We start from the raw sequence: 21,759 nt of genomic DNA, 5'->3' as shown, positions 1-21,759 counted from the left end.
TAATAAACAGTTGAGGGGAAGTGTGAAGAGGAGTATGAAAATCTTCCATTGAAAAAGCTACTGTAGTTAGCATCCAAAATAAAACCCTGCTTAGCATGCCGGTTCTGCTCATTTGCAAATTAAGAGATGTATTGTTTTAAAAATAATTAACTCTAATTTTGCATGTTTGGGAGATGGCTCTCCACTGGCTTAAAAATCTTTATTTATTTGCAATGTTCTGAATACAGATTAATCTCCATCGCTAAACTAAACTTTGCTGCTTGATGTGCTCTCAACTGGGGCTTCTCAGGTGGTGGTGCTAGTCATAAAGAACCCACCTGCTATTGCAGAAGATATAAGAGACACGGGTTCGATTCCTAGGTCAGGAAGATTCCCTGGAAGATGGCGTGGCAACCCACTCCAGTATTCTTGCCTGGAGAATCCCATGGACAGAAGAGCCTGGCAGGCTACAGTCCAAAGGGTCACACAGAGTTGGACGTGACTTAGCATGCATGAGAGAACACGTGCTCTCAAAGGCTCATGGAGGCAAAGCTGGTATCACTAGAAGAATAATGTCTGGGTCCTTGGAAGTTATATTTTGGGGTTCTCTGTAGACCCCAGAATTCCTATTACTTAGAGGAGGGATCTTAGCAACCACTGTTCAGTGGTTCTTCATTTTACAGGAGTTCAGTTTTCTTTATTTTACAGGTAAAGAAATGGGAGCCCAGAGAGGTAAAGGGACTTGTCCACAGCAAATCAGTGGCATAACCGGGATTAGAATGAGGCCCCTTCCAGCCTCAGTAGTTGTATTTTCCATGAAAATGTTGTGTCCCCATAGTTCAGTCACACTTGTAAGATACTCATGTGCCCCTGGTACTATTGTACACGTAAGTTTTTCCTTTTAAATCAATTCTCTTTAAAAAACATAAAGGTGTTTATTTAAAAGGAAATAACTGCCCAAGTGTAAATGGAAAATCTTACTACTTACAAAAATAGAAAATAAATGATAATTATACAAGGCAAGTAAATCCATGTATGAAGCTGTACTAGGCAACTGTGATTGTTAAGACAATGACTCATGTACAACAAAAGCTAGCATCTGCTCTGCTCATCGGGTTTAGTATTTAGGGATATTTAGGGCTACTTAGAACTCTGGGCTGGGACTTCCCTGGTGGTCCAGTGGCTAAGACTCTGAGCTCCCAATGCAGATATCTGGGGTTCACTGGTCAGGAAACCAGATCCCGCATGCCACAACTAAGGCCCAGAGCAGCCAAATAAAATTTAAAAATATTAAAAAAGAATTCTGGGCTGAGACTTCCTCTCTGTTAAAAGGAGGCAATAGCAAGTTTGAGGACAGCACTGGGGACCCGTGGTTACCAACTTGAGACTTTCTCCTTGTCGCGCTCAGGATTGGAAGGGAATGAAAAAAGGGACGAATTTCTCCCAAGGTAAAGATTATGTGTTAGTTGCTCCTGCCAGGTTCCTCTGTCCATGGAATTCTCCAGGAAAGAATGGAGTGGGTTGCCATTCCCTTTTCCAGGGGATCTTCCTGACCTAGGGATCGAACCCCAGTCTCCTGCACTGCAGGCAAATTCTTTACAGTCTGAGCCACCAGGGAAGCCCAATGTACCATTTAGGATTGTCTCAGGCAATGGCACCCCACTCCAGTACTCTTGCCTGGAAAATCCCATTGAACGGAGGAGCCTGGTGGGCTGCGATCCATGGGGTCGCTAAGAGTCGGACATGACTGAGAGACTTCACTTTCACTTTTCACTTTCATGCATTGGAGAAGGAAATGGCAACCCACTCCAGTGTTCTTGCCTGGAGAATCCCACGGACGGGGGAGCCTGGTGGGCTGCCGTCTATGGGGTCGCAAAGAGTCAGACACAACTGAAGTGACTCGGCAGCAGCAGCAGCACCTACAGTCCTGGGGGGTGGGGGTGCGGGGCATGTTACCGCGAGACCGTTGGAACGAGATCCAGAGTTTGCGGAGCCTGGAGGTCTCGCTCCTCCAGCGGTCAGCCTGGCAGCGGGTGGCCCTCTCAGAGGTGAGTGTGCCCAGAGGTGGAGCTCAGCCTTCTCTCAGGGGCCCTCCAGCTCAGGGCTGGCAGGTGAACCAGGGGCCCAGGCACAGGCTGAGGGCTGTGTCTTGCTCGCAGAGCTCCAGAGCTCCAGAGCTCCAGAGCCCTCGTCTTGGCCTTCAGGCGGAGGCGACCCTCTCCCTGATCTCCGCCTCCTCCACCTAATGGCTGCCGTCTCCGAACGTCCTGATGTCCGCAGAGGACGACGTACGTGGATGCTGCCCTTAAGGAAATAGTTTCCATCAGCTTCGGTCTCTCTGTTCAAGTTTCACAACTTGGTCCAGTTTGGATCAGTTGTATACGTCTAGAAGGTAACTAGAGGCCAGGGTTAAGTTGGAAGGACGTTGCACATTATTACCTCAAGTCCACCTCTGTGGTTGTGTTGGAGGAAAGCAGACCCCTTCCAGGGCCCGGAGGCTGGGCTCTGGTCTAGCACTCAGAAAGGAATTGTTCGAGGAGACACCCGTGCTGACGAAGCAAGAGACTTTATTGGGGAGGGGCGCCCTGGGCGGCGAGCAGCAGGGTAAGGGAACCCAGGAGAACTGCTCTGCCTCGCAGCTCGCAGTCTCAGGTTTTATGGGGTTAGCTTCCGGGTTGTCTTTGGCCAATCATTCCGACTCAGGGCCCTTCCTGGTGGTGCGTGCATTGCTCAGCCAAGATGGAGTCCGGTGAGAAGGACTCGGGGAAGGTGGCAGAACATATGGACTGGCGTCTCACCTCTTTCCTTTTGATTTTTTTTTTGATTCTGGCTGGTAGTAGCTTGTCAGTTCCATGTTCCTTACCAGGACCTCCTGTTTGATAACTCATGCAAGTGGTTACTATTTTGCCTGGCGAGGGTGGGCAGTTTTGGTCAGTGATTTCCGTAACAGTTGGGGCTGTTCTCAAAGAAGGGCAATTGTGATGAGCTGGGAATTAACCTGATACTTGCTATGACATGTATTCTATTGATCCTATACAACTATTCTCTCCTGTCTAAATGAAAAGCCTGAGAGTGGCATGGTCCTGGATGCCTGGCTCCCTCAATGATGACGGGGCAGGTCTGGGGACCTGGCCCCAAGGGCACCACCAGCTGAGAGCTGCCTCTTCAGCAGGATCTGGGCACAGGCAGAAGGACCCAGACTGGATGCTGGACAAATGCTCCTGGGCAGAGTAACTGGCTGGCATAGGGGCCCTAGAGGGCAAAAGTTAAACCTTGGGACCTTTCTCCCAAGAACAGAGACTTTATCATCAGAACAGAGACTAACATTTGTTTTGGTGGAGGTTTATAGGTTTGTAGGTTTATAGGTCTATATATCATAACCTGATCATGTCCTGACCTTATGAACAAAGGATCTGACGCCTAGATGTTTGCAACAACTAACCATGCCCCTCCCTCACCTTTCCTATAAAAGAGCTTTGCCAAAAGCTTTCAGGAAGTTCAGGGTTTTTAAGGCACGAGTCATCCGTTTCTTTGGATGGCCCTGCAGTAAGCCTTTCTCTGCTCCAAACTCCAGCATTGTGGTATTGTTTGGCCTCACTGTGTATCGGCACACGGACTTGTGTTTGGTAACTAGATGAGGTATAAAGGAAAGTGTCAGGGAGCAGTTTTTAGGAACCTTCTTTAAAAAGACATTTATTTGGACCATTGCTTTTATTTCTTCATCGCTTTCTCTTCCCTGTTGGTTGGAATTAGATGTGATGGTTAGAATTAGGCAGCCATGGTGGACAAAGAAGGGACCATGAATATGGAGTCTAGTGGAGCAATAAGGGGACCCTGGCCCTCTGAGCCTCTGGATTTATTACTTAATGAATTGATTGGATTTATAAAAGAGAAATTAGCTTTTTTTTTTTTTTTTAAGTTTCTGTTGGATCTTTGCTGTTCATAGCGAAAGTTCATTCTAATACAAAAGGAGAACTCTGTTATTAATTAGACCACCTGGATTCTAGTCCCACTCCTCCAATTCATCTTCCATTCAAATTTGGGGGTGAAAAAAATAGTCCCTGCTTCACAATCCTCAGCCTTCATTTTAAGCTTCCACTGGGGTTCGTCCCTTGGGAATTCTCAGTTCTGCTCAGGGTGCTGGGTGTTTCTGTTCTGAGGCAGTAATGTGGGCAGGGTGCCCAAGGAAGGAGCAGGATGGAAACTGGCTCCTGCTGGAGTTTATCTCAGGGCTTACCCTGTCAAGTAGGCGATCAAGGTAAAACTGGGACCCAGAACTGTGAGAGCATCCTGTGTTAGAGGGAGAGCAGACCTTGATAGCTGCTAAATAGCATCACACAGGGAGCACGTCTGTCCTTAAACTGCCTTATTTTTTTCCTTCTGAACCGCACCAAGCATGGATCCATAAAGGAACAAACAGTCCATTCCTCTCTTCCTCTCACAACATCCTCAGCAGCTGCACAGTTGTTATGTATTTTAAATAAAGCATTTAAAGCCTCTCAGAATTTAGCAACAATCACCATGGATACTCATCACTGAAATCCTTTGTTACCATGGCAACATTCCACCCTTCAACCCCCCCCTTACCCCCCACTCCATCTTGCCTGTTTACCCTGAAACTGACACATTAGTTATGGTGAATGAAAAAAATTTGAGAGGAACGTCCAAGGGCATAGAAGCATGAAATATCTTGCCAAAAAATACGTATTTTTCCATTATTGTAATAAGTATGTTTCATTCTGCTATTTTATCACAGATAAAAGACTACTATTGTTGGGGGGAGAGGAAGATCAATGATGAATTAAAGCTAAAACCATCCCTTTGTCATATCCTGTAGGTGATTTTTAATAGCTATTCTTGCTGTATTGAAAATGTGGTCAAAAGCCATTCTGGAGTATGAAACCGTTGGTACTACTTGACCCACTTCTTGCAGTTTTTGAAAACACTTCAAGACAAAACTTTAAAAGGAACAATCTTCCCAAAGCTCTCACAGCAACCTTTGTGGGATGGTAAGACAGGGGAAACAACCCCATGCCTGACGGACGGGCAGGGAGTAGTTCTGCAAAGTGATCAGAGTATGAAGCAGCAAGATCTTTTGTAGCATTTATGAATGACACGTAGGACAGGGCTATACATTTCCTGGTTCAGAGAAATAATGTTGAGCAAATTGAGCAAAATACAGTTGTTCCCATAATTATTGGCAAGTGTTCTGGGATTGTGTGTTTGCTCCCTGAGCAGCACTGGGGAGAATCTGGAGATTTGGAACTCCCTTTGGGTCAGCAACCTTTTTAAGAATCTGAGAATGCCTTGGACCATCTCCCCAGAAAAAGCCCCAGACATACAACATTTTACATATAATTCTGAGATTCGGGGGTCCCTTGATATCCATCAAGGGTCACCCCTCTCCACAGATGTTCCTCAACTCCAGGTTTAGGGGATAATGTTCATTTAATTCAATCCTGGCCATTAAGTTATTTAATTCCATTAAAAAGCCAAAACCATACTAAAACACGTTCAGAGATTTCAGATATATTACTTTCTATCTGTTCCCTTAGCTAGAATGTAAGATACATGAAGGCAAGGGTTTTTCAAGATCTTGTTTACTGTCACATCTCCAGTTCCTCGGACAGTGTCTATTCTAGGAATTGTGTATGTGTGTATTGTGCTCAGTTGCTCAGTCATGACTCCAGGGACTGTAGCCCACCAGGCTCCTCTGTCCACGGAATTTCCTAGGCAAGAATAGATCTCTTCCAGGGGATCTTCCCCACCCAGGGATTAAACCCCCATCTCTTGCACTGGCAGACGGATTCTTTACCACTGAGTCCTAGAACCAGGGAAGCCCATTCTAGCAATTACTTCTCAGTATTTCTTGAAATTATTTAACAGTATGTCCAGCTGTAAAGTATTATTATTAGAATTATAACTGTGTGGGAATAATCCATGTTATTGCATGTTCTTGTAAACTATTCACATTGCTGTACAGTGTATCACGATACTCCATTGTGTAAATATACCACAGGTTGTTCATTCATACTACTGTTGGTCAGCACTTGTGTTGTTTCCAGTTTCTTTGTTTTGATTTTTTTGCTCTTATGAATAGCATGACCTTGAACTCTCTAGCACAAGTCTTTTAGTGAACAAATGAATGCATTTCTCTTTGGAATATGCCTAGGAATGGAATTGCTAGATTACAGTGTTTTGCTGTTGCTGTTGCTGTTGCTAAGTCGCTTCAGTCGTGTCCGACTCTGTTCGACCCCAGAGACAGCAGCCCACCAGGCTCCCCCGTCCCTGGGATTCTCCAGGCAAGAACACTGGAGTGGGTTGCCATTTCCTTCTCCAGTGCATGAAAGTGAAAAGTGAAAGTGAAGTCTCTCAGTCATGTCTGACTCTTAGCGACCCCATGGACTACAGCCTACCAGGCTCCTCCATCCATGGGATTTTCCAGGCAAGAGAACTGGAGTAGGTTGCCATTGCCTTTAATTTTAATAGATATCGCCAGTTTTCCAAAGTGGTTGTACCAATTTGCACTCCTCTTGTGGTAACTCTGCACGTCTTTCCGTCTCTAAGTCTATTGCAGCATTCCATGTCCCTGTATTCCCTGTAAAGAAACTTGTGGATAATAATCACCCCCTTTTCTGACCCCCACCCAGTATACTTTCTTTCTTGGCTGTGAACAGTTTCATCTCTGCTCATATGATTTAGCTCCTCGAGAAGGCTCCTCTCTCTACCAGTTCCCTTGAAAACACTCGATGCTCATGTTTGTTGAATATGTGAATGATTGATTCAGATCTTCTGGAGCAATCCCAAATGTTTGCTCTTCCATGTTTATTTTTGGACCATGTGTTAAGAGGAAAACTCTGAGCCATTTGAAAATACTGAACTAAAAGCACATCACCAGCTGAAAATGACCACATTGTTCTAACCCTCAGCTTATAATCGATGCCAATCAAAAAAAAAAAAAAAGATCTGCCCCTGGTGTATCAGGACCAAAGGTAATTTCTGGAATTTGCTTCCAGAATTGGGTTGGGATGTCACATGTGTGTTAGTCATTCAGTCATATCTGACTTTTTGTGACCCCATGGACAGGCCCGCCAGGCTCCTCTGTCCGTGGAATTCTCCAGACAAGAATATTGTACTGGGTTGCCATCCCCTTCTGCAGGGGATCTTCCTGACATAGGGATTGAATCTGGGTCTCCTGCATTGCAGGCAGATTCTTTACTATCTGGGTCACCAGGGATATCACATGGAATTTCAGTAAACCTGCCAGGGTGGGCTGGGAAGTTTGTTTCTATCGTCTGTTATTTCCCAGAGATTAAATGTTTCACTCTTTGTGGGTCCCAGCAGGCTTTGATATTGTCTCCAAAGAACATGAAAGTGGAAGGTAAAACACAGAACCTTACTGAGAGCCTAGCATAGGGAAGGCCCCAGACTAGGTGCGGTCTCCTTAATTTAATCAGATTCCACAATAATAGCAACATTTTCTTCTCCAGTTCCTTCTCAGAGAATAGCATCTTCATTCACCTAGTTGACAAAGCCAGAAACTTAGGAGCTCCCTTGATGCCCCACTCTCTCTCAGGCCCACATCCTATCCATCGTCAAGCCCTGCAGTTCCTACTTTGAATGTATCTCAGACCTTCCCACTCTCTCCACCCCATCCGCCTTACTGGTCCAAGCTACGGCCATCTCCTTCCTGAGTTACTGCCAGCAGATCCACGCTACACTCGTGTTTCCACTGGTGTCACCTGCAGCCTGTTATCCTCCCAAAGACCAGTGTGAGCTTTGGAAATCACTCTGCTTAGAATCCTTCAGTGACTCCTTATAACAGATGTTGTGTGTGCCCTGCTCATATCCGCTTGGCACACTCCATTTCTGGGCACACAGACCTGAAAACTTTCAGCAGCCAGCTGCACCTAATATTCGTAGGCAAGGTTCTTTTTTTTTTATTTAAAAAATAAATATGAGCTTAGTAATAAATCTAGTGTTTAGTATTAAATACATATTTACTTATTTGGCTGTGCTGGGTCTTAGTTGTGGCATGTGGAGTCTTCTACCTTCATTTCATCATGCAGGATCTTTAGTTGCAGTATGCGGGATCTAGTTCCCTGAGCAGGGTTTGAACCCTGGCCCCTTGCATTGGGAAAGTGGAGTCTTAGCCACTGGGCCACCAGGGAGGTCCCTTGTGGACCTTTTGAGTTCTGCCTAAGGTCTACTGCTGAGTTTTTTACAGTTCCCCTGAGAAGTAATTTTCACTATTCCCAATTTACAAGTAAGGAAACTGAGGATCAGAAAGGTCTAGTTGTCCAAAGTCACACAGCTAATAAACAGCAAAACTGAAATTCAAATCCAATCTTTATATCCCAAATGCCTGAGGGGTAAGGGAAAGTATAAAGGGGAAAAAGTACTTTACACCAAACCATCTTTTTGAACAGAGCATTTTTATTAATAGCATCTTTTGAATGCCAATTTGTTAGGATTGTTTAACAAAAATTTAAATTTTTAGCTTCATCCGAATTGGTAGTACCCTCTCCCCTATTCACTCTACTTCCCCCCCCCCGCCCCCATTTAAGCACTTTGGAAAATTTCTAAAGTTTTAGCTAAGATTGAAAATGTTTATTTCATCTGCTCCTAGTTACTGGCAACTGTGGGTATTCTTTCCTTTCCATTTCTTCTTTTTTTTGCTTTCTTTATTTATATTTGACTCTGTAGTTTATAAATTTGCAAAATCAAAATCTTTCCTGTTAAGTTTTCAATTAGGGTTGTGCAGTCTTCTAGCTCAATGAAGTAAAGTGAAGTGAAGTTGCTCAGTCGTGCCCGACTCTTTGCGACCCCATGGACAGTCGCCTGGACAGTAGCCTGCACCAAGCTCCTCCGTCCATGGGATTTTCTAGGCAAGAGTACTGGAGTGGGTTGCCGTTTACTTCTCCAGGGAATCTTCCCGACCCAAGGATCGAACCCGGGTCTCTAGCTCAATAAACACATATAAGAAAAAGATGTGTTTTTTCCTGGTGGTCCAGTGGTTAAGACTTTGAGCACCCAGTGTAGGGGCCAGTTTTGATCCCTGGTGGGGGAACTAAGATCCCGCATGCTGCGCTGTGCTGCCAAAAAAAGAAAAGGGAAAAAAATGTGTGCTGTGCACATACACGCCTATCTATATGCATTTACACTTCTAACAAGCTTTTGCTGTCTCTCCAGGTATCTTTGCCCCCAGATGTATTTCTAGGTCCTAAACTCAGATGCCAAAGTCACTAAGAGTTATTTTTAATAAGCATAATTCTACCTTTCACACGAAAGTTTAAGAAGAGTTTGATTCGTAGACGACCTGCTTCTGGGTTCGGGTTTCATTTGTAGCAAAGCAGCTCCCTCGCGTCAACCTATTGAAAGTCATCCCTTGACACAAGGGTTTGAAAAAAAGAAAAAATGATTTAAAAATAACAACAGTAAAAACCAATTTAAAATTTAAAAATAGAAAGTTAAATATAAAAGCAAATTAAAAAAGTTTGGCTGCAACCATTGGCTCTAAAAAAAATGACATTGGATTTATTGTCAGTTTTGTATACATATTGATGACTAATTCAGAAGAATCCTGAATACTGTGTAGACATCCCCCTTGCCCACAAAAAAAGAGACTCATATCAAGGCCTGACTCAGCTAGTTTGTGACTTCTGTTCTTGACTTTTAGGGCACTCCTTAAGGTGCACCTATCCCTGTGAGGTCATGGGGAAAGCAGTCTCCTTGAGCCTCTGGACCATGTTGGGCCTCTCTATGTTGATAATGTGGTCTGTCACTCATTCCATTCTGTCCAGTTACTCTGAGCGCGGGATGGGTGGGTGGGTGGAGGAAGAGGGGAGGGCTTCAGAGATGACAGGTTGGACAAGAGGGAGGAGTAAGGGGTCCTCACTGTAGTCCATCTTCAGCATCAAGCACCTTTAAGGTGTAACTCACACAGTGGTTCCCAGACCAGCAGCTTCAGCATCAGCTGGGAGCGTGTTAGAAAGGCAGATTCCTGGGCTCTGCCTTAGAGCTACCCAGTCAAACACCTGGGGTTTGTCTCCCGGGGAATCTCTGGTTCAGCAAGTCTTCTAGGTGATTCTCATGAATACTAAAGTTTGAGGTTAACGTCCTCCTGTGTGCTCTATGCTATAAGGATTTATGCTTTTAATCTTTCTGCACCTCAGGTTATACTGCCAAAGACTCCCTTCTCAGTCATCCTGGCCAGACCCCAGAGAGAAACGGAGACTAGGAGCCCCTCCCATCACGCTGAGAGCCCTGAATACCTTCACCCCTTGCCTTTGGAGTGTATCATCTTATAATTCAACACGGAGCAAATGACTCAATCAAAGTGTGATCAAAGTACTTGACAGTTCACAAAAGAATGTATGTAAGTGGCCAACAAACACATGAAAAGTGTTCAACAGTATTAATCATTAGAGAAATACAAATTAACACCTCAGTGAGACAACCACTACACATCTACCAGGTGGCTCACACTAGTAAGACTGACAGTATTAAGTGTCTATGAGGGTGTGGAGCAACTGCAACATTCATGAGCTGCTGATGGGAACACAAAATGGTACAATTACTTTGGGAAAATAGTTTGGCAATTTCTTATAAAGTTCAGCGTACACTTTATCATATGACCCAGTAGTTCCACTCCTGGGCATTTACCCAAGAGAAATGAAAGCATATGCTTATACAAAGATTTGCACACAGCAGTGCAATTCATAATAGCTCCAAAATGGATGTGACCCAAACACCCATCGATGTGTGCATAGATAAACAAATTCTGGTATATCCATATAATGGAATACTTGTTAGTGATGAAAAGGGAGTGAACTACTGATACAGTCAACAATGTGGACAAATACAAAAACATTCTGCTAAGCAAAAAAAAGCCAGATAGAAAAACGTGCATATTGTATGATTTTATTTATTTGAAATTCTAGAGCTCTTTCACATGTCTATGGCCGTCTAGGATTGAGGGGGTGGTGATTAAGGGCAAAGGAATATGAGGAACATTTCTGGGGCGATGGAAAGGTTCTGTATCTTTACTGGAGTGGTGGTTATGCAGATGCCCAGGGATTGAACCCATGTCTCCTGCATTGCAGGCTATCTCCTGCACTGTAGGAATATTCTTTACTGCTGAGCCACCAAGGTAGCCCCAGAATGCACCAAACTGTCCACTTAATGGGTGCATTGTTGTAAGGAAATCATACCTCCATAAAGTTGTTTCTTTTTTTAGTGTTATGGCACATCAATGACAGTGTGATAAGGATGATTATTTTTAAGTGCCCATCTTGGCCCAGCTCTGCCCAGAAGGGAATGGCTAACACCAAAATAGGCATCTCTGGTTGGCATCTGGTCCATCTCAGCGTGGAGCTGGTGCTCTCTCGCTGTTCCCACAGCAGCTTAGAGGAAGTTTAGCAGTGCAGTCACTTTTCCCACATCAAATAACTTCAAATGCCCGGTAATTGGGAAGCAAGCTCCCCAGCTCAGTGCAATTACTGAGCATTCCTCACTCTGCCCTTTGAACCAGCCTAACAACCCTGGGATAGAGTTTCTGTAAAGAGTGAAGAAGCCATCCTTCCAGGGCTGTCTGGGGACTCTCACCAGCCACCTGCAGGCACCTGTGATCCAGCCTCTAACACTGATTTTCTAATTGGAGTCAGGATTGTCAGAGCCACATCCCTGAGCCTTTTGGGGGAGAGGAGAAAGACAAACTTGGGGAGGCAGTGGCATTCCAGCCAGTCGGATCTGTTTCTGACCCTAAAGGTGGAGCTGCCATGTCTCACCGGAGAAGGCAATGGCACCCCACTCCAGTACTCTTACTTGGCAAATCCCATGGATGGAGGAGCCTGGTGGGCTGCAATCCATGAGGTCACTCGGAGTCGGACATGACTGAGCGACTTCACTTTCACTTTTCACTTTCATGCATTGGAGAAGGAAATGGCAACCCACTCCAGTGTCCTTGCCTGGAGAATCCCAGGGACAGGGGAGCCTGGTGGGCTGCCGTCTCTGGGGTCGCACAGAGTCAGACACGACTGAATCGACTTAGCAGTAGCAGCAGCAGCAGCAGCCATGTCTCACAACTCTAGGGGGCGCCACTCATGTAGAATGAATACTGTGTAAATGCTGCCCCTGCAACTGGGCAGTGTGGCAGCCCCACATGAGACATGGAACTAGGCACCAGCAGCAAAGTCTCTGGCATTAGCTAGAATAATCCCTATGAGGGATTTTTCAGAAAAATTCCCATTTTTATGTTCACAGGCCTTTTTTTTCAATTCATCTTGCATAAAATTAACCATTTTAAGAGGTTCAAGTCAGTGACATTCACAGTGTTGTGCAACCATCATCACTATCTAGTTCTAAACCTTTTTATCACCCAAAAAGGAAATGTGTACCCAGTTAACAGTCACTTTCCACTCCCTTTCCTCCTCCTACACTCTGGCAACCACTCATCTTTCTGTCTTGATGGATTTATGTATTCTGGACATTTCATAAAAATGGGGTCTTACAATATGTGTTTTTTTTTGTGACTGGCTTCTTTCAGTGAGCATAATATTTTCAAGAGTCATCCATGTTGCACCATGAATCAGTGCTTCTTTCCTTTTTATGGTTGAATAATATTCTACTTTATAGATAGATACCACTGTCTCTTGATCCAGGTCTTTTTACAGCCATTATCTTAGTTCTTGGAGGTGAATAGGACTGTGATTTCCTGGAGGACAAATTTATGCCTTCTAAATGCTTCAGCTCTCTAGGCTGCTTAAATAACATTTATTTCTCCATCTGGAGGCTGGAAGTCTGAGATCAAGGTTCCAGAATGGTGGAATTCTTTTATTTTTATTTTTTTGGCTGTGCTGTGGGGGCATGTAGGATCTTAGTTCCCCAACCAGGGATTGAACTCACACCCCCTGCAGTGAAAGCTTGGAGTCTTAACCACTGGACCACCAGGGAAGTCCTAGCATGGTGGAGTTCTTCTTGAGGGCTCTGTCCCAGCTTCTGTCTTTGTGGTCTTTCCTGGGTGTGTGCTGAGAGAGAGAAGGAAAGAGAGAGATCTCCTGTCTCTCCCTCTCCTTGTAAGGACGCTAATTCTGTCACGAAGTCCCCACTAACATAATCGCCTCCCAAAGGCCTACATCCCCACCTCCAAATACCATCACATCTTGGATTAAGATTTCAATATATGAATTTGGGGAGGATGCAGCATTCAGTACAAAGTACTTGCCCCTGACTCATCCTGCCACCCTGCTCAAGCTTCCAGTCAGTTCCATAGAATGTGAATATACTCTCTAATATTGAAGGAAAGAAAGGTGGAGGGAAGGGAGGGCAGTCATGGGACAAATAGTAAAAATATCATATGGCTGCTATTATTCATTCAGCAAATATTTAGTGGGTACTTACTACCTGGCAGGCAAAGTCAGTGCTGGAGATACAGCAGTGGGCAAATCTTCCTGCTGTAATAGTCCTTACCTTTTCCCTCTCCAATTTTTAACGTTTTAATTTCACAACTCCACTCTGTCTTCCCACCTGCCAAGTTGACCTGGTTTCTTCTCTCCCATCTCATACTTTGCTTCAACCCTGTTCCATGATTGGGTCATTATCGTCCCATCGTTATTTTATTTTGTGAAATAAAAAAGATATTTCACAAAAGAAGATATACAAATGGCAATAAGCCCATGAAAAGATGTTCAGTGTTATTAATTATTGTGCTGTGTGCTCAGTCGTGTCTGACTCTTTGCGACCCCCACAGACTGTAGCCCACCAGGCTCCCCTGTCCATGGGATTTTCCAGGCAAGAAAACTGGAGCGGGTTGCCATTTCCTTCTCCAGGGGATCTTCCCAATCCAGGGATTGAACCTGCACCTCTTGCATCTCCTGCGTTGGCAGGCAGATTCTTTACCACTAGCACCACCTGAGAGGCCTGTCTTAGTCATTAGGGAAATGCAAAATTAAAGCCACAGTGAGATAGATCAACACTCCCGGTAGAATGGTTAAAATTAATAAAGCTGACAACATCGAGTATTGACAAAAATATGGAGCATCTAGAACGTTTATACGTTGTTGGTGGCAATGCAAAATGGCACAACAACTTTGGAAAATAGTTTGCTGTCTCCTATAAAGTTAGAGAGACACCATATGACTCAGGCTTCCCTGGTGGCTCAGACGGTAAAGCATCTGCCTGCAATGCGGGAGACTCGGGTTTGATCCCTGGGTTGGGAAGATCCCCTGGAGAAGGAAATTGCAACCCACTCCAGTATTCTTGCCTGGAAAATTCCATGGACTGAGGAGCCTGGTAGGCTACAGTCCATGGGGTCGCAAAGAGTCAGACACGACTGAGCAACTTCACTTCACCTCATATGACTCAGCAGACATTTTCCTGAGCCAGGTTTAAATCCAGACCTTCACTTTCCAAATGTGTTAACTTGAACAAATGATTCAATCACTCTGTGAAATGGGCATAATAATAATCGCACTTTGTTCATTTGTTTAATAAATACGTATTGAGCACCTCTGTGAAGCAGGCTTTGGGTTTACAATGGTGAATAAGACAGACATGGTTATCCTCTAAGAGGCCCACAATTTGGGAAGGGAGGTAGGCATTAAATAAGCAGACAAATACGTCATTCCAAGTGGTGATACAGGCTCGAATGAAAATAACTGGGAGCAGGCTGAGGGGTGCTGAATTTAGGATGAGGAGTGAGAGAAAGCTCTTCTGGGGAGATGGCCCACAAGTGAAAAGGAGAGAGGGCCTGTAGAAAGGCCCTGAGGCCGCCTCATCTCAGGTGTCTGGGGAGGCGGAAGCCTGGCTCACTGAAGTACTGGAGTAGGCCGAGGCAGGGGCCAGGCCACGCCTGCGGTGTGGACAGAGAGTGCATTGGGATGGGATGGTAAGTGCAGTGTGGAGCGTCCTCATTTGTATTCCTCCAGCAGCAGATACTGGTTCACACACACAGAGCAGGGAGAGACCAGAGAAGGGGACAGCCACCCTAGGCTGGTAGATGGCAGTTTCAGTAAGTAAGGGAACTTACTTCCAAGGCTTGTCTTGGGCCAACAAGACAGGGATATCTCCACACCAGCCTACTCCACATCGGCCTGCTGGTCTGAAAAGTTTACAGAGACGCCATAACTGGGCTCAATTATATATACCATCCAGATGGTCTCAACTGCACCTTACTCTCCCAAGGCTGTCCTGGAAAATGCTTCTCACTGCAGGAACAGTGGGCAGAATGTACATTCCTAGATCAGAAGAGGGGAGATGAAGAGCCTCTGATTACCCAGGGCCACCTCAAGGGCCAAACAGTAGTCACATCCTCTTGATGACCTCCTTCAACAGCTGAAGTGAAGTCGCTTAGTCATGTCCGACTCTTTGCAACCCCATAGACTGTAGCCTACCAGGCTCTTCTGTCCATTAGATTTTCCAGGCAAGAGTCCTGGAGTGGGTTGCCATTTCCTTCTCCACCTTCAAGAGCTGATCCTGAGACAAAGATGTGAGTGCAAATCAATTACTGGGGGAGGCGACCTCAGGAAGCATCAGTGGAGGAGAGGGGAAAGCAAAGGAAGGAAGCAAATACAGACGCAAATACAGACTGCCACTGGGGCACCAGAGCCCAAATCCACATTCAATGTATCCTCCACCAAGGAGTGAGGGATCTGAGACCTGATGCTTATCCTCCACCCCCACCTTTGGCCAGTCACTGGTTGAGACACGCTCCGGGAGAAGGGAGGGGAGCTAACTCCTGACACTAGCCTAGCTCTAGCCTGTCCTGTAAATAGCCAGAATAAGCCCAACGAAGATCCTGCAAGCCACAATGAATATCTGATGAAGCCAAATAAATTAATAAATATAAAGGTTCACAGGGGCCAAGAAGACCTTGTAAAGGAGGGAAGTGGGCCTAGTGGAAACTGACTAATCAGAAGAAACACCCGTGACTTCCCTGGCAGTCCAGTGGTTAAGATGCCATGCTTCATGCAGCGGGCGCAGGTTTGATTCTTGGTCAGGGAACTAAGATCCCACATGCCACACAGTGTGACCAAAAGAAAATTTAAAAGAAATGCTGGAAAAATCACTTTTTTAAAGGACCCACTTCTCTTGAACTTCCTGCCTTCAGGAAGTTTTTATTTATCAAAGAGGTACTGAAAATCCCCATATTTACGTGCCCTCTCTGTTTTTGTTTCTCAGTCGCTCAGTCGTGTCTGACTCTGCAGTGCCATGGACTGCAGCATGCCAGGCTTCCCTGTCCTTCACTATCTCCCTGAGCTCGCTCAAGTTCATGTCCATCGAGTCAGTGACGCCATCCCACCATTGCATCCTCTTTTGTCCCCTTCTTCTGCCTTCACTCTTTCCCAGCATCAGGGTCTTTTCTAATGAGCTGGCTCTTTGCATCAGGTGGCCGAAGTACTGGAGTTTTAGTTTCAGCGTAGGTGTCTCAGTTTGTAAGTGCTGGCAATTAGTTCACTTAAAACAGACTGACTAAACCAAACAGAAGGTATTTTGCAGGCCACCCTTGGCCACACGCCTCTGGTTTATATCACTTGGCTTAAAGAGGAAGAGAATGAGATGATTTCCTCACTAGCAGGATGTTCTCTTCCATTCCAGCTTTGGGAATAGGTGTCTTGCTGAACGCAGTGGGCAATAATAATAGCTATCATGATTGAGTGCCTACTGTGTGCCAGACACTATTAAGACTTACATAGAACAATGCATTTAATACTTCCAACATCCACTCTACTTCATTTGGTCCCAGAGGGGTTAAATAAACTGGCTGGAAGTCCACTTTAGGCACCCTTTAAGTCACTGATTAAAAATCTTGCTCATTCTAGCCAGCAGTTCCTTTTGAGAGTAGAAATGAAAGTTGACTCCTCCACCCCAGCCCAACCCCACCTTTCCTGGTTTTCTCTTTGAGGACCTTTAGGAGGGGGAGACGGAGAAGGCAATGGCACCCCACTCCAGTACTCTTGCCTGGAAAATCCCATGGACAGAGGAGCCTGGCAGGCTGCAGTCCATGGGGTCGCTAAGAGTCGGGCAGGACCGAACAACTTCATTTTCACTTTTCGCTTTCATGCATTGGAGAAGGAAATGGCAACCCACTCCAGTGTTCTTGCCTGGAGAATCCCAGGGACGGGGGAGCCTAGTGGGCTGCCGTCTCTGGGGTCGCACAGAGTCGGACACGACTGAAACGACTTAGCAGCAGCAGGAGGGGGAGAAAGTGCTCCTAGAGGGACAGCAAGTGACACCCCCCCCCCCATGACTCCCCCCTTCCCTGCGTGCCTTCCACCAGTGGCGGTAGACCACTGTGTATTTGGGGACAAGGAACATGAGTGAATGACTGAATGGAGGAAGGAGGAGTGGGTGAATGGATTCTGCCAGCCAAGAAGCCCAACTGCAGAGACAACTTATAGGCGGTGGTGGAGAGAGGGTGGAGGAGGGAGGTGGTCTTCCTGATCTTTGAGCTTGGCTCCTTAAGCTTTCTGAGCTTCCCCTCGTCCACTGCTCCACATCTAAGGTCTGAGCGCAAACGCGGGTGTGTACGCGGCGGGGTTGGTGGGGGAGGGTGTTGGTGATCGAGGGTCACGCGCAGGTGGCTTTGCAGCGGTGGCGGCGGCGGTGGCAGAGGCGACAAGGCTGGAGGAGGAGGAGGACGAGGGACGGCGGGCTTTCCGTCGCTGCGGAAGGGTAAGGTGGGCTGGCGGGGAAGGGGTTTGCTCAGGGGAAGGGGACTGGCCACCGCAGGTCCTACCTCCTCTAGCGCTGAGTCCGGGATAGTGGGTGTTATTTGGGGTGGGGAGGGGGACCCAGGACGATGTCCCCGGGGCCACCTGGAGCTGGAGGATGCGCTAGAACCGAGGGTGGGGCGACTACGGTATTGGACGGCGGGATCCGACCGGAATTTGGGGGGCGGGTCCCCGAAAGGGTGTGCTAGTGGCGGCGTCTGCGCGCAGAAAACAGGTGGTGGCCAGCGCAACTGGTCCCTGGGGCTCAGTGGCCTGTGTCTCCAGCGGTGTCCCTCTTCCCTAGGTGGGCAGGGGGTTAACACCTGGCCTCGGTAGCTTCCTGTGTTGGATGTGCGCCTTCTCCAGAGGTCCCGGGGTTGCCTGGCATCAACTGGGACACCTCTCCTTCCTTGGGCCTTAGTCAGCGGTCTTTCAAAGTGAGGGGAAAGGGGAGATGCAGAAAGTGCTGTTATCTGGACTCTTAAGAACCAGTGAACATCAGCCTGTGTGCATCAGATTGTTATCCTGGTCTTCACTTCTCACCCCAGGGATAGTGGTTTCCATACTCAGAGGAGGGTCTTCCTGGCCTCACCCACCGACAATATTCTTGAAATTTCATCTTCTAAACCAGGGATGGCAAACTCAGGTGCATACAAGGACCAGGAGATAAATAATGATCCCAATCCTTGCCTGGTCCCAACTGGATACTATGTACTCTCTGGAGAGCTTTACACGTATCCATTTACTTAATCCTCACCCTACCTCAAGGTTGCTACTTGTTATCATTCCCATTTCACAGATAGGAAAGCTGGTGAGTTACTTGCCCACAATCACATGGGTAAGAAGTACCAGGTCAAGACCAGATGGGCAGGGTGGGTCCGGATTCCAGACTTTTAACCATTGTGCTGTGCTGAGCAGATGGACTATGGGATCAACTTGGAGCCCCACCAGAGAGATTCATGTTTCCAGGCAGGATTGTGAGCCCAGTGTGGCCAGATCATCTGATTTCTTGAGAAGAAGAAAGTGGGACATTTTTGTAAAGTCATCTTTAGATTTTGACAATTGACTTAAATTTTAAAACACTTTTTATAATGAAAAGTTTCAAACACACAAAATAGAGAAACTGATATAGTAACTTTTTTTTTTTTTTAATTACTGTGTGAGCCAAATAAAACATGTTCAGTAGCTACCTCTGTCCTAAACATGTCTGGGTGGTCACTGCCCTGATCTGAGCCCTGGCTCTTCAAAGTATGGTCCTAGTTTAGCAGCATCTGTATCAGTATCTTTTGGAAGCTGGTTATAAATGTTGAATCTCAGGCCCCACCCTGCTGCTGCTGCTAAGTCACTTCAGTTGTGTCCGACTCTGCGACCTGTGGCCGCCCACCAGCTCCCCCGTCCCTGGGATTCTCCAGGCAAGAACACTGGAGTGGGTTGCCATTTCCTTCTCCAATGCATGAAGGTGAAAAGTGAAAGGGAAGTCGCTCAGTCGTGTCCAACTGAATTAGACCCTGGATTTTAATGAGATCCCCAGTTGATCTATATACATATCAAAGTTTGAGAGACACTGCTCTCGGCCTTTTTTGCCTGGACAAGTTATGTTAGTCCCCTTCCAGATAGTTCTTCATGTCTCTAGATTCATGATCTTCTATTGATCTTAGAGTTGAATTTCTTGCCTTTGATACCCCAAAGCTCTGGTCTGGCCCAAGATAATTTGGTGGAGTAAGCATTTCCTTTAGGAAGGTTTGATTAGGTTACAAAGTAGAACTGGCATTGTTCACACCAGTCTTAACTCTTTACAGGTCTCTGAGCAGTTCCTTCTTGTAAATCTTACAGAATTGCTTTGAAGATGAGATAATGTAAGTAAGAGTATTTGTATATGTTTTTATTAGTCTGGATTCTTTCAGTTAAAAAGATAACTTAAACCTGCTTATGCAAAACAAACAGGGATTTTACAGCTTGAAGGCTCAGAAAGGACTAAGGGGGAAAGTTTCAGGTATGGCTTGATCCAGGGGCTCAACCAGTATAGTTGAAATTATCTTTCTCTCAGGAGGGCTCTCCTGGACCAAGTAGCTTGAAATTGGGAACATGGTAGTGGTTACCAAGAATAGTGGGAATAAACATTTGTTAGGAAAGAGTAGAAAGATTATGTAATTGGAAACCATATTTATTTATTTATCACTTAGACTTTTTGTCTGATCTCTCCTATTAGACTTCAAGTTCCTTGAGAACTGTGGCTCTGTCTTCCTCATCTTTGCATCCTCACCAGTCAGACATACTACATTTCACATAATGATGCTCAGGAAGTACTGAATCAAGTGTAATTGACTCAAGTGAAGTAGAGATTCAGTCTCTTAGACACCAGCCTCAGGCAAGGAATCTCTCTCTCCTTTTGAGTTGCAATAGAAGTCACTGTTCTCACACTTCTGATATAAAGAACATCACAGTCTCTGACTTTGCTCCCCTTTGTTTTTCTCACCACTACCCCTCAGTTCAAAGTCATTTTGTCCATTTGCAGGTGCCAAACAGTTAGGAAAATGGGCCTAGCATGAGACGGTTTCAAACTGTGCAGCATTTTATTATGGAAAGGTAACAGGGCTTTTCTCAGTGTGGCCCCAGCAATAGTGGCTATCTGTGATAGTTACCTCAGAGCTAGGGAAGCAAACAGAAGCTTTCAAAAGTATGTGTCAATCAAAGGGAGCTACTGATTTCCCATTTTCTTGGAGGCCAAGATTCTTTCGACAGGCAAAATTATGATTGCTAGCAGCTAATAATTTGTCTTAAAATAGGAAAAACCAAACTAAAAAAACCCCGTGGAAAATAACAACAACAAAAAGACAACTACCCAATCAAAGACTCCAAAATCAAACAAGCCAAAACCAGCCAATCCAAACTAAATTAACAATAAAAATAGATTGTGGAGAAATCTGGGAAGGTCTACACAAGTTTTTTGGAGGGAGAATGCTTGGAGCTGGATTTCTGTTGGTCTAATCTGAATGCGAGAAAGAATTAGACGTATAAACATGTCTGAGGGACTCAGAAATAGATTGCCTATGAATTTCATCATTAAGAATTTTGATGGGTTCAATAAGCTTCTCTTTAAAAGAAACCACAGAACCCTGCAAACATATCAGCCACTCACATTTTAGTCTGAACTAGCCACTTTGTGACAGCTAAGAGTTGCAAACTCAACTGCTTATAGGGTTCAGGCATAAAATGTCAACAAGTAAGGAAGGCTGGGTCAGGAAAGTACAAGAATGGTAGGATGTGGTGAGTTGGAGAATACATGCTCCATCTATAGATGTTAGTGAGTTCAAGCTCATTCTGCTTCTTGCATGACAGGCCAATAAATTGGCAGATGAGTTGTTGGGGCAAAAGGAATAGTGACTTTATTTGGAAAGCCAGCAGACCGAGAAGATGGTAGTCTACTGTCCTAAAGAATCATCTTCAATCACAGAAGGAAAGGGAAATGTGTTTCAGACTTCTCAGAAGGCTTTGTTCCCTAAGGGAATTACTTGACAATAAAATTCTTCCTAGGGGGAAAAACAACAACATCTTACCCAAGTTAGAATTCAGGCTTCTTCTATGTTCAAAAGCTGGTGGTTGATTGTTACAAACTTCACCCTGTGAGAATCCTTTGTTTTTGCAGTTGTCCATATAGGTCAGGTCACCATATTCCTGTAAACTTCCAACATGAGAAATGTTACTCTCTGTTTTGCAGTTTTTTTATCTCTATATGATGGAAACGTGTTATACCTTTAAAGGACAGAGCCTTGGAAATGGGCTATCCAGTATATTTCAGGCTATAGGCAACATTCTTAATCTGTAGCAAAAGCAATAGAATACAGGAGTTAAAGAAATACCAATAGAGCCAATATCAAGTCAGATTTGCTCTTCCCTGTTACACAGGGAGCAGCTGCAACTCAGCTCTGGGCAATCATTACCATGAGAAACTACAGGCTCAGCATTACTGTATTTTGGCGGACAGTGTCGGAAATCTAGAACTTTACATGAACCCTTTCCATTTTAAAAAATATAAAAAAATTTTTTTACCTTGTTTATTTACTAGTTC

General features: G+C 45.3%; 1 protein-coding gene across 2 annotated transcripts in view; it reads left to right on the top strand.

Annotated features, from left to right (window-relative positions):
- The first annotated feature begins 1,980 nt into the window (after positions 1 to 1,980).
- The window catches only part of RPH3A (rabphilin 3A), a 293,375-nt gene continuing 273,596 nt past the window's right edge, over positions 1,981 to 21,759 (top strand). Inside the window, exons 1-2 of one of the 2 annotated variants that reach the window (XM_061384969.1) lie at positions 1,981 to 2,027; positions 10,155 to 10,353. The gene's annotated coding sequence lies outside the window, so the exon portion shown is untranslated. Of the gene's footprint in view, positions 2,028 to 10,154; positions 10,354 to 17,578; positions 17,653 to 19,489; positions 19,547 to 21,759 lie in introns of those variants that run through there. The other variant, XM_061384968.1, reaches the window with a different exon arrangement.

Source organism: Bos javanicus, chromosome 17 (genome assembly GCF_032452875.1).
Source record: "Bos javanicus breed banteng chromosome 17, ARS-OSU_banteng_1.0, whole genome shotgun sequence".
NCBI classification, from domain to species: Eukaryota; Metazoa; Chordata; class Mammalia; order Artiodactyla; family Bovidae; genus Bos; species Bos javanicus.
This window is presented reverse-complemented; position numbering and strand designations above follow the sequence as displayed.